We start from the raw sequence: 13,482 nt of genomic DNA on the forward strand, positions 1-13,482 counted from the left end.
TCTTATTCCCTTCTGCCTGCTATAACAGAAATACCATAGACCGGAGGGTTTAAACAACAAATTTTATTTCTCCTACTTCTGAAGACTGAAAGTCTGAGATCAGAGTGCCGGCATGGTGAGGTTCTGGTGAGGAACTTTCTATGGGTTGCAGACAGCTGTGTTCTCACATAGCAGTAAGAAAAGGAGGGAGCTCTCTGGTGCCCCATTTATAAGGGCACTAATCTCATTCATGAAAACTCCACCCCGATGACCTAATTACCTTCCCAAGAATCCAGCTCCTAATATCATTACACTAAGGGTTAGGATTTCAGCATATGAATTTAGGGGAACACAATCATCTGGTCTGTTGCATTTTTATTCAGTGACTGGTCAAGGCAGGCATACAAAACGCAGCCCCCTTGTCTTAATGCCCAACAACTATCAAGGACCATTCCAGCTCCAAAACTCTCTTAAGATCAGTGAAGTGTCGGCTGCAGCTGCACTGCAGTTAACTTTTCCTGCACCGTCCTGCTTCCTGACTCCCTAGTGGATGCTGTTTCCAACTACTCTCCCCAGTAAGTATGCTTTCTATATGCAAATATGTGTCTGAGAGTCAGCTTCCTGGGGAACTTGACCTATAAGAGTTGAGGCCAGGACCAGCTTGAGAAAGTAGCGGAACAGCTCGCTATGTGGGAGAGCCATGACTCATAGTACACGGAGCACAGCCAGCCTCAGGCACACGGTAGGGCTGCAACTATGAAGACGTCCACAGCAGGTAATCTGGACTGGGATTGTGGTAGAAGGGAAATCACAGGCAGATCCATTATCCTAGGTGTTTTAGAGGTTCCAGGAAGTAGTAATTCTAAGGACTATGAAATCTAGTATTTTTTTGCTGAGGTCTACTTATTCATCAGAGCAATGGCTCTCATCAAGGGTATATATTACTCCCAGGGGGATATTTGACAATATAAGGAGAGTTTTGGTTTCCACAACTGAGCGGGGAGAGTTGCTCCTGACTGACATTTGGTGGATGAAGTCCAGGTATGCTGCTAAACACCCTAAAGTACAGAGGACAGTCCCCTAAAACTAAGAATAATCAAGTGTCAAATGTCAATAGTGGCAAAATTGAGAAACCCTGCATTAGAGAAAGACAACGAAAAGCTAAGAGTGATTAATTTAAGGAAATCACAGAAGTCAGAAGGCCTCTGTTATGGCCTGAATGTTTGTGTTTCTCCTACTCTCCAAATTTATATACTCAAGCACTAACTCCCAGTGTGATGGTATTGAGAGATGGGGTCTTTGGGAGGCAGTTAGGTTTAGACAAGTTCATGAGAGTGGAGCCATGGAAGGATTAGTCTTTTTATAAGAAAAGGAAGAGACACCAGGGTTCTCTTTTTGTTATGTGGGCTATAGGAAGAAGGTGACCATCTACAAGCCCGGAAGAAGTTTTTCACCAGGAACTGAATCTGGTGGCATCTTGAACTTCCAGCCTCCAGCACTGTAAGAAATTAATATTTGTTGTTTACGCCACCCAGTCTATGGTATTTTGTTATTGCAGCATAAGCTCACTAAGAGTTTTTGGCAATACAAACATGAATATGAATAGATTACCCTTTAGCTGGATGGTAGAAGAAGCTGAAAATCAAGAATCAGACAGAACTTTTGTTACCAGCGTCATGGGCCTCAGAGGAGGCTGAATTCTCAACTCTGATAAATCTGTATCACGTTTAGGACTTTGATTTCAAAATAGTGGGGCCCTGAACAATAGGGTGGTGGTGGGGACATTCAGTCAATGTATTTGAAAATCTTGAATCCCTAGACACCTGTCAACCCTCTGCACCTGCAGAAATGGCCCACACATCCCTGCTAAAGGCTGACTCTCTTCTTGCTTGAAGATTACTCTGTGCTCTCTTCCTTGCAGGCACACCCACCAAGTACACTTAGGATCTGACCTCACCTCTCCTACAAATCATGGCACAGCCCAGGTAGGGAAGGGCAGTTTCTGCTAAGGGAGGAAACAAACTTTATGGGAAGGGAGCTATAGGATCTTCTCCAAAGAGAAGAAAAAACCTACTGATATGGAGATGCCTATAATACAATTTTTAACACTTTACTAAGGACTGTGGGAAAAAGTGTTACTGCTTTGGGTGCCCTTGGATGCTTAGGAACAGCGATGGGTAGCACTACATCAAATTAAATGCTAGAAGATCTATTGTAGATAAAGGGAGTCAGGGAAAAGTTTCAGAGCATTGACTATGCTATTTGGGAATTAAGTGTCAAAAGTAGGAGTGACAGGCTTACCACGATCCCCAATGGCCCCCTAGAAGGTGTATGTTCTGAAACTGTGAGCTCACTCCCTGAGTCTGGAGACCCTTGACCTCAGAGGGGTGTTTCCACTAGAAAAGGGTCTTATTCTGTTTTAATCCATGGCTGCTGCCAGGCCCATCCAGTGGATCCCCATGCCAAGAGGCCAGGAGAAAGGAATCACTGTCCTGGTATGAGTAACAGCCCTGGTTTTCAGTTACAGACACAACAGAGATTTAGACAGTGCATATAGGAGCAGAGAGGAGAGTGGGATTACTCCAGTCTGGGTGTTCTGTGGAATCGTGGGATGGGTGGCCATTTAGATGTGTGCAAAATCATTGAGTTATTTTTAAAAAGCAGGTCTTAAATATTATTTTTAAAGGCCTTACTTCGGACGGGGTGGGGATGGAGGCATAGGTTCCAGCAGTGCACACTTATCCATAATTTCAATTACCCACGGTCAACCTGGGTCTGAAAATATTAAATGGAAAATGCCAGAAATAAACAATTTGTAAATTTTAAATTACATGCTGTTCTAAATATTGTGATGACATCTCATGCCATCCTGCTACATCCTGCTCAGGATGTGAATGATTCCTCTGTCCTGCGTAGCCACACTGTATGCATACCTGCCCATTAGTCACTTAGTAGCCGTCTAGGTTATCAGATTATATCTACCAAGCTATCAAAGTACTGGTGTCCAAGTCACCCTTATTTTACTTGATAATGGCCCCAAAGCACAAGAGTAATGATGCTGGCAATTAGGAGATGCCATAGAGTGGTTTCTTTAAGTGAAAAGGTATGTATGTATAGGAAAAAAAAAAAAACATAATATATCTATAGGACTTGGTACTATCCACGATTTCAGGCATCCACTGGGGGTCTTGGAATGTATCCCTGGTAAATATGAGGGGGATATTGAATATATAAAGTGAAAAGTAAGTAAGCAAGTATCTGAGAAGATATTCAAGTTCGTATGTTAAATAAGTAAAAATAAACAATGAAGGGCTATTTTTTACACTTGCCAAATGGCAAAATTTTTTAAATTGTAATATTTAATAGAGATAAGAGTTTTGTGAAATAGGCTTTTCATCTACTCATGGGAATATGATTGTTACAATCTTTTAGGGAACAATTTAGTAAAGAGATTCTTTTATTCAATAATTACTTTTCTGGGAATGTATCCTAAGGTAATTTATTTAAGTATACATTTTTTAAAAACTTGATGAAGAGATGTGTTTAATGGAGTGGTGTCCCGCCCGCGGGACCGGTTATTTGGTGGGAGAACCGAGGAGAACCCAACCTAAAGAAAAGAGGGGTAACACGGACGAGAGAAAAGAGTGGAGGCAAGACAGTATTCTGATCAAGCCTCAAATTTTATTTTGCAAAGCAGCTATATTTATACAGCAAAAACAAAGGGGGGCAAGCAAAAGGGACTTGTCACAATATAATTGGTCTTCAGCTGGTGCTATGGGGACAAGGGGCAGTGGAAGGAAAGAAGAGGAAAGGGGGTACTGGTCATGTACTGATCGGTCAAGCACAGGTGGTGTAAAACAAAGGAAGTTCTCAGAGTTCTCTGTACAAACATGTTGGTGTCACGGGCTGCTGAGCTGCTATTTGTCTTCTGTTCTTGTGAAGCCCAAGCCCAGCATGTTTTATCCTTAACCCTTAAGGGCCCGTTTAGGTTGTGGCGCCCCTAACATCTCCTCCCTTTCTGTTTTTAGAAAGGCGGGCCTTAACCGAGTGGGGGAACATTGACCTGGTTCCTCCCGTGGGCTATATACGCCCATCTATTGTTGGCTCTTGGTATCTTTTGGGGAGGAGAGGCAGAGCCGGTTTTAAATTGTGATTTGGATACCAACCTCTATGCAAACCAGGTATGTTCTCAGGGAAGGACAGAGGGGACCCTCTAGTGGGTCTTCCCTTGCAGTAGCTTTGCATCTGCACCCATCTCGATGCCCATACCTTCCCTTGGTCTATCAAAGGTGAAGGTAGACATTTCTCTGTCCCTTATGTCGTCCCCGTAGGGAGAGGGGTATTTACCACCAACCAAACCTGCTATACCAAGGTCGAGGTCCCTCTTGGGCCAAGGTGGAGAAATTTAGGGCTGCGCCGACTTCTTCCGAGGGCTCTGTCATTGTGATTTGTTGGTAGTATACCGTAGGTCCTTTGGATAGCGCCGAGTCAACCTGTCTTTTAATTAGATCTGTTATTCTCCTGAATGCCCAGGGGCCAAAAGTGAGTAATAAGAGCAAGCCTATGAAAGGTCCTAATAGACTAGGGAGCAGTGTTGAAAAGAGTGGGGAGGTGGAAAACCAATTTTTATACCAGGCTTCATCTTTTTCTCTCTGTTTCTGCCTGGCCTCTAGGCTTTTTCTGACTTTATCTATGCTGTCCTGGACAAGTGTAAAGAACAGCAATCCTAATCTGTGGGTAAGGGGAATATTAGAGTCAGTGCAGAGGAGGACGAGAAACAGGAGGAAGAGCAAAATTCCCGTGAGGAGGAGAGGGGCTGGAGACCATCCTCTGCAATGCTTCTCCGGAGGACGAGGCGGTTATCTGTAAGAGAACAGAGGGGAAGCGAGGTCTCAGGGCTGTGGATCCCTGGACGGATTATAGAGTTTCAGTAGTCGGTCAGGTAACCACCGGGCGTTTTGAGCCTGATTGTCATAGATGCAAGCGTGTCCCTTTCCCCAGATAAGGACGGGGTCAGGACCATTCCATTTTGATGTCAGAGGATCTTTCCACAGGGCTTGTGCATAAGAGTCTGCAGTAGTAGGGTGCCAAAATCGGTCGGCTGCAGACTTTCCATCATTGTCGAGTGTCAGAAAATTAAGGACAAAAAGGGCATGATTTAGCAAGGTCTTATTATTGTTGTGTGGGGGGTATAGGATACCTTTGGAGTGTTGAAGTTTTGTAAGCATATTCTTCAGAGTCTGGTGTGCTCTTTCAACAATGCCCTGGCCCTGGGGGTTGTACGGAATACCTGTAATATGTTTGATATTTAGTTGAGCACAAAATTGTTTAAAGGAAGTACTGGTGTAGCCTGGGCCGTTATCAGTCTTGAGAGTTTTAGGTAATGGTAGAAAGGCAAGGCATGAAATCATGTGACTGATAACATGTTTGGTGGCTTCTCCAGACTGTAGGGTTGCACAGAGAAAGCCACTGAAGGTATCTATAGAAACATGTATATATTTCAGTTTACCAAAAGGGCTGAAATGAGTAACATCCATTTGCCACAGTTCTCCAGGAGTAAGGCCGCGAGGATTGACGCCAAGATGGGGTTCAGGTAGTAGAGTAAGACACCCCTGACATTGGCGCACTATTTGGCGTGCCTGTTCCCTAGTAATGGAGAATAAAAGGCGAAGAGTCCGGGCATTTAGGTGGTGTATCTGATGAGCCTGTTGAGCTTGTTGAATGGGGTCAGTAGAAGATATAGCCATAACAAGGTTGGAAACTTCTCGAGAGGCTCTATCAACAAGATCATTGCCAGTACTTAGGGGGCCGGGGAGACCTGAGTGAGCACGGATGTGCCCTATAAAAAAGGGATGAGATCTGGCGAGGATGAGGTTTTGGAGTTCTGAGAATAAGGGGGAGGCATTAGTGGAGGGTCGAATAAAAGGGACGGTCTCCAGAAGGGGAACTGATTGACTTATATAAGCACTATCGGTGAACAAATTAAAAGGACTATTAGGGAGAGTCTTAAAGACTTGAACAACTGCAAAAAGTTCTACAAGCTGTGCGGACAAGTAGTCGGTCCTGATCTTAGTAAGCTGTCCATTAATACTAAAGGCAGCAATTCCTGAAGAGGAGCCATCTGTGAAAACAGAAGGGGCTTGTGGAATAGGACGGCTCTTGGTCAGGGAAGGGAAAACTACAGCTTGGTTTTTAAGGAATTGTATGAGTTTGTCAGCAGGGTAATGATTATCTATCTTTCCTTGAAATGAAATACAATTGACAGCCCATTCATCTGATGTTTGTAGTAGCCATTTGACCTGAGCTGCTTCATAGGGCACAACAATGATGTCAGGGTCTTTGTTAAAAAGCTTTAGGGAGCTTTCGCGCCCCATTTTAAGTATTTGTGCGATAAGAGAAGGGTAGACAGGGAGTATCTTAGAAGGAGTAGCTGGCAAATGAAGCCAATATAGGGGTTTGTTTTGCCACAGGACACCCGTAGGCGTGAATGTTGTGGGAAGAATTAGTAGCCACAGGGCACAGGCAGGGGAATAGTATGAGATGTTTTGATTTAAAATGGCTTTTTCAACTAAGTTTAAGGCCGAGGCTGCCTCAGGCGTCAGGGTGCGTGGAGAAGAGGGATCAGGATCTCCTCGGAGAATGTCAAAGAGGGGCTTTAAATCTCCGGTGGTCAACTTTAGATATGGGCGAAGCCAGTTGATATCACCTAACAGGCGTTGGAAATCATTGAGGGTCTGTAAAGAGTCTTTCCTTAATTCAACCTTTTGTGAAAGGACCTTAGTGGGGTGTAACTCGAAGCCTAGGAAGAGGAAAGGGGGCTGTAATTGAATCTTTTCTGGGGAGATCTGTAGTCCTAGATCTTGAAGGGCATCAACTAATTTATGGCTGGTATCACGCAAGATGGCAATATCAGAGCCTGCCAGGAGAATATCATCCATATAATGAACAATGTATAGGTCGGGATGTGTAAGGCGAAACGGATCAATGGCCTGGGCAACAAATTTTTGACAAAGGGTAGGACTGTTTGCCATGCCCTGAGGCAAAACCTTCCATTGAAATCTTGGGGAGGGTCCTATGCAGTTAACAACCGGGAGGCTAAAGGCGAAACGCTTTCTGTCCTCCGGATGTAAAGGGATACAGAAAAAACAGTCTTTTAGATCTATGACTATCTTGTGATATCCTGTAGGTATTGCAACGGGGGACGGCAGCCCTGGTTGGAGCGCCCCCATGGGAACCATGGTCTTATTGATTTCTCTGAGATCTTGAAGAAGTCTCCATTTACCCCCTTTCTTTTGTATAACAAAGATGGGAGTGTTCCAAGGGGAGGTAGATGGTTCAATGTGGCCAGCATCTAACTGTTCCTGCACTAACTGTGTGGCCGCTGAAAGTTTATGACGGGGCAAGGGCCATTGATCGATCCAGACAGGGTGGTTGCTCTTCCACGTGATTTTATCTGCCTGGAGTGCAGGGGGAGCAACGGCCCTCACGAAAAATTTTTGATGTCGTACCCTAAGCCTGTCCGTGGGGCCCTGTGTTCGGCCTCTATGGGAACGGTAATACCCTGATTATTTTTTCCAAGGCCCTTGCCCGGGATGAACCCTTGGTTTAGCATTTGATGAGTAACGGTAGCTGAGGGACTGAACATTAAAACTCCCATCTGGGTCAATATGTCGCGACCCCACAGATTTACGGGAAGCCCGGGGACAATAAAGGGGCGGACCTGACCAGTGTTTCCATCAGGGTCTTCCCAGGTGAGGAGTTGAGAGCTTTGAAAGGTGTTTTGAGAGTGTCCTATGCCTTGAAGATGAGTAAGAGAGGGCTGGCAAGGCCAGGAAGAAGGCCAGGAGGCCTTCGCAAGCACTGTAGAATCAGCGCCCGTGTCAAGGATGCCCTTGAATTCTTTGCCATTGATTTTGAGTGTGTGGTATGGGCGTTCCCGAGAAAGTTGCTGGATCCAGAAAATATCAGAGGAACCAGGCGTAGACGCCCCTCGGGAAGGCCCTAGGGAAGGATTAGATGTGTCGAGGGGTAGGGGCAGAGCCTGAGCAAGGCGTTGACCTTGGTGTATATAAAGTGGGCCTCTGGAGCTACTGGCTAATATCTTTATCTCCCCGGAATAATCACTGTCAACAATAGAGGGAAAAATGGTGATGCCCTGCAAGGTAGAGGAGGCCCTTCCAAGGATAAGAAAAAATGTTTTAGGAGGAGGGGGCCCAAAAACGCCTGTGGGGATCACCTGAGTCCCGCTATCGGGCTCTAATATGATGTCGGAGGAGGCACAGAGGTCCAGTCCTGCGCTTCCTGGGGTGGCCCTGTAAAGGGAATGGACTGATTTTGGGGAAAGGTGGGTAGGGGCTGAGTTTGTTCTATCTGGCTGTTCCCCGAGGCCCTGAGAAAAGGGATTGGCTGAGGGGCCCGGGGCTGGCCCCTCTGTCCGTTTCCCTGCTGGCGAGTGATGGGGTTACCGAGTATGTCGGTGGTGGAGCGGCAGTCTCTAGCCCAGTGTCGGCCCTTTTTGCAAACAGGGCAAGGTGTCGAGGGAGGAGAAGGTCCTTTATTATAAGGGCCCTGAACCCTGGGTTTGTCATGGGAACCGTGGCATTGACGGGCAAAGTGTCCTGGCTGACCGCATTTGAAACAATTTTTCTGTTGGCCAGGGTTGGCCTGGATTGCAGCACCAACCGCTAGATGAATGGCCTGAGATACCTTGGAAGTAAATGGATCAACGTCTCGGCACAAGCGAAGCATTTCATCGAGCGTCTTGTCCCGGGTCTTACCCCTGAGGACGGCTCGGCAGGAGGCGTTAGCATTTTCAAAAGCCAATTGTTTGACCAATCTATCATTAGCGGCGTCGCTTCCTAGAGCGCGCTCAGCAGCCTCTAGGAGGCGACTGACAAATTCACTGTAATCTTCCTGGGGACCTTGGATAACCTTGGTGAGTGGCGTGGTGGGTGTGCCAGAACTAGGAAGAGTCCTCCAGGCCCCGAGAGCGGCATTATGTGTCTGAGAGAGGAGTCCAATAGGGAGATTTTGTTGCCGCTCCTCAGTGGCATATGTCCCCTGACCAGTAAGTTTTTCAAAGGTCCAAGAATGAGAGCGGGGATTTTTAAGATTATTAGCGGCTATAGTCTGGCAGCGGTCACAGAAATCAGCCCGCCAAGTTAGATATTGGCCACGGGTGAGGACAGCCTGGACTATGCGGAGCCATTCACAAGGGAGAAGGTGTCCCCCTCGAGACAGTGTTTCGAGGACAGATAAGGTGTAAGGAGCATTAGGTCCATAAGTCCTGACAGCTGTATTTAGTTCTTTTAAGTTTTTGAACTGTAATTTATGGAACTCTTTACGCTCCGGGGCGGGGGAAGGGAGTTCGTCGTCACTGCTTTCTTCCTCATCATTATTGTTAGCAGTATCCTCTCCACCTTCAGGGGCATCAGGGGGATCAGCGGTGTTAGAGGTGGGAGATTCAGGTCGCTGGGATCGGGTGATGACAGGGAAAGTGAGGGTTTTTGGTTTGGGGTTTTTGGAAGGTTTTATAGGCAAGCGTTGGGCGGTAAGAACAGTCTCTTGTAAAGCAGCCTGAAGGGAGGCCAGTTTGCTCTCTATCTCGGCCATCTGTGCAGCAAGCTTATCTTTGGTTTGTGAAGCGTTATTGCCGTTGAAGGCGGGGAGTGGCAGAACAGGCGCACGGAACTGTGGATTGTAGGGTGGGGGCCAAGTAGAAGGCCAATCTGGGTTACGATATCGTACGGCCTCATCTTCTAAGGTGGCGGCATCACCAGGATCTAAGGGGTCATTGAGTGGTCTTTTAGTCAATAAGGGATTGGTAAGAGGACCTTTAGGAGAAGGGGAATGTCCTGTGGGCAAAGAGGGGTATATGCCTTTAGTTGGAGAGGGATCGCTCATGTCTATAACGACTAAGGGACATCTAGAGGGGGGCTTTTCAGTGGGAAGAGAAGCAACGGATGCTGAGCGAGACAGCGGTTTAAGGCAGTACTCCGCTACTGACAAGAGTTGTCGTTTTTCGGGGTCATCGGAGGCGGTTTCTACAATGTCTCGAATTAGTCCCCAATAAGAGAAAGCAGAGACGGGGACGGCATCAGGACCTTCCTTTTGTAACTTATCGTTTAAATCTCTGCCTACCTTTTGCCATTTTTTTTGGATGGATTTCAGGGCCATTTACTATGAACCAGGGACAGACTTCATCAATGAAGAGAAAAAATTTGACTAAATCCTTCTTTTTTACTCGGATTCCTCGCTCCTTGAATGAGCATTTTAAGTCTTTTATGAATTGTGCTTCTCTGGACAAGGTTTGTCCCATCTTTTTGTTTTATTTATCTAAAAAGAAAGAGGGATAGGAACTGAGGAAGTGAACATAGGTATCAAGACAAAAAGGAGGAGAAGGGAACTTAACTTCTCTCCCGCGTGGGCAGCCGGTTAGTACAATCCGCTAACACGGACCCCCTGGGGTGCGATGCCTACTGACGTCCCGCCGGCTGTGCCTTTGGGCATAGACAAGGCTCTTTTACAGAGGCGGCAGAGGAGGGATTATATCAGAGGTCTCGACGTGGGCAGTCGGTTGGTATAATCCGCCAACACGGCTCTCAAGAGGCGAATCGCAGACCTACCGCTCTCTCCAGGGCGGAGGGAGAGGTCTACGACCGGGATGCCCTCTGAGTGGACGACTTCTGCCTTAAAGTCGACTGACACACTGTATTTTCCCAACTCAGAAAAAGCAGCCTCTAACCTCAGGGGTGGACGGCTTGTGCCAAGAAGCGGGCTAGAGAGAAAAGTCCCAAATCCTTTGAAAAAAAGGAAAAGACAAGAGGACCTAGAGAAGACAGAGGGAGTTTATGCTCAACTCTTTTCTCCGTTTAAAATTTGTTACTTATGATCCTAGCAGTCCGTGCTGAAACTAAACTAAGGCGGATGAACACTCACCGAAGACGGCGATCTCCGGTGAGCCGAAGACGAGGACCTTCCATGAGCGGTGAAAGGCAGTCTTCTCTGAAAAACTTCTTCTCTGAAAAACTTCTCCTTAACGAGCCGCGGCCTCTGTTATTTCGTAGTCCGCCTGGGTAAGGGTTCTGCACTCGGGCCCCACGTTGGGCGCCACCTGTCCCGCCCGCGGGACCGGTTATTTGGTGGGAGAACCGAGGAGAACCCAACCTAAAGAAAAGAGGGGTAACACGGACGAGAGAAAAGAGTGGAGGCAAGACAGTATTCTGATCAAGCCTCAAATTTTATTTTACAAAGCAGCTATATTTATACAGCAAAAACAAAGGGGGGCAAGCAAAAGGGACTTGTCACAATATAATTGGTCTTCAGCTGGTGCTATGGGGACAAGGGGCAGTGGAAGGAAAGAAGAGGAAAGGGGGTACTGGTCATGTACTGATCGGTCAAGCACAGGTGGTGTAAAACAAAGGAAGTTCTCAGAGTTCTCTGTACAAACATGTTGGTGTCACGGGCTGCTGAGCTGCTATTTGTCTTCTGTTCTTGTGAAGCCCAAGCCCAGCATGTTTTATCCTTAACCCTTAAGGGCCCGTTTAGGTTGTGGCGCCCCTAACAGAGTGGTTTATGAGATGAAAAAGGAAAACAGTAAAGAAACTATTAAAACCATATTGATTTATCTATTCAGTAGAATACTGAGCTGGCTGCTTAATGATTATGGAAACTTTATAATATCGAAATATAGGTAGAACAATATTGAAATAATATGGTAAAAATTTTAAATGCAATACCAAATGTAAAAGGTAATACAATGTAGAGAAAACAATTAAAAGTATATAAAACATTTGCTTTAAAATGGGAAACTTGTATCAAAATAGATAACTTTTTGTTATGTTAAAATGTTGGAACTATTTTACATGCAAAATAGTTTAATATTGCCCTGTGCACAATTGACCCAATAAAACAGTTTCTTAAATATTTTTTTCTTAATAAAATGAATGTAAATTAATAAGTATACTACCCCTTTGCCATATACATAATTTGTATGTGCTCTGCATACAGGCTCCCTCCCAGCCTGAGGTACTTTGAGGGCTGACAGTTAGCCCAGAGTAGGGTACCTGATTCTATTTCCTCTTGCCTAGATAGGGGGGTTGTCTAGAGGGCTTTGCTAAGGAATTCCATGGATAAAGTGCTTTGACCCATAGAGGACTTTAGAGTCAGACATATCAGCCTCTCCTGGATATGGGGCTTGAGTAACTTATCTCCTGTAAAATAAAGATATGTAAATGAATTAGCATATGACAGAGACTAGCCTTTCCAGATGGTTCTTTCTGTCTTTTCTTCTCCCCCAGCTCTCAGTGAAGATCCTGCTTTCCTGGACCAGTTCTTGGGCTTTCGTGACAAAGTCACAGAATACAAATACTGAAGGCAGGTGCTGGGAATTTTGTGGTGTGGATCTTCACAGGTACCATGACTCATGAGAGTGGGGGCAAGAAGATTAAATGGGGAAGAACAGGATAAAGTGGTGTTGACACTGTGTATATGCCTGCTGCCTTGAAGAAAAAAGGTGAGTAACTAACATAATTACATTTAGTAAGCACAGACTACTCTCAGGCTCCTTTAAAGACATAGCTTGATGACACAGTAACAAGACATTGATCTCATGGAGTCATGATGATAGATGCCTGGCACCTAAGGGGTGTTCCACATGTAGGAGAGTCCTTCTCCATTCCTTGTCCTCTGAGATTGAAAAGAAATAAGGAAACACTGGTGGCTACCATGAGAGCCGGTGTGGATTGAAGAGGTTTTCACTTGCCTGCTTCCCATTATGCTTGGAGGTCATTTTAAAGGAGCAAGTGGTGGAGTGATGATGCCAAAGAGAGGGTGGAAGTTGCAACAGCAATCTCAGAAACTAAAAAAAGCTGCTGACCAGGGTCAAGGGAAGGGATGACGGAGGGGATGGCAATGAGCTGAATTCTGAGTACATAGGTGATGCTGTTCCTTTTCTCTTATGTCACTGGGAACACTCTGTTGGTTTGTGTCTGTGCAGTGCATTTGTGACTGCTTCTCCATAACTGTACAGGATGTTTCTTCTTAGTGAGATGACAAAGGGGGTCTTGAGCCAGTCTTTGATTTGGAGGAATAGAGTGGAGAGCAGAGTCAATGGGTAGGAGGCCGGGAGAGCATGGAAATGTGAGAGCTTTTTCCTTTTGACTTGGAGAGGAACAGGAAGTCCTTTTACGGTCTGGCACGTGATGTGTTGCAGGAGCTTCTGTCCTGGGTTCAAGTGCCTAAAAGACAGGACCTAGTAAGTAAGGCTGCACAGCCTGTGGCCCTTGGGTCTCCTGGGTGAGGTTACAAAATAAACAAGCAGTAGAAATAACAAATGAAAGCTCATCAGGAGGGCTGCAAAGCCAGAACTGGCAGAGACAGCCTGCCTCCCCAATGCACTGTGGGGAGAGGGCCAGTAGGCTTTGCCTGAATCTCTCCCTTCAGTCGACTCCAATTTGGGAATTCTGAGACTGGTGACCCACATGCTTTGAAAGGATTTTTCTA

At 45.9% G+C, this 13,482-nt stretch overlaps 1 long non-coding RNA gene across 1 annotated transcript; it reads left to right on the forward strand.

Moving 5' to 3' along the window:
* Nucleotides 1-707: 707 nt before the first annotated feature.
* Nucleotides 708-1,964, forward strand: LOC107511107. The gene is made up of 3 exons (XR_001597000.2): nucleotides 708-754; nucleotides 1,393-1,479; nucleotides 1,901-1,964. It is a non-coding gene; the product is annotated as an uncharacterized LOC107511107 (long non-coding RNA).
* Nucleotides 1,965-13,482: the final 11,518 nt, after the last annotated feature.

This window comes from Rousettus aegyptiacus, unplaced genomic scaffold, assembly GCF_014176215.1.
Source record: "Rousettus aegyptiacus isolate mRouAeg1 unplaced genomic scaffold, mRouAeg1.p scaffold_m13_p_11, whole genome shotgun sequence".
NCBI classification, from domain to species: domain Eukaryota; kingdom Metazoa; phylum Chordata; class Mammalia; order Chiroptera; family Pteropodidae; genus Rousettus; species Rousettus aegyptiacus.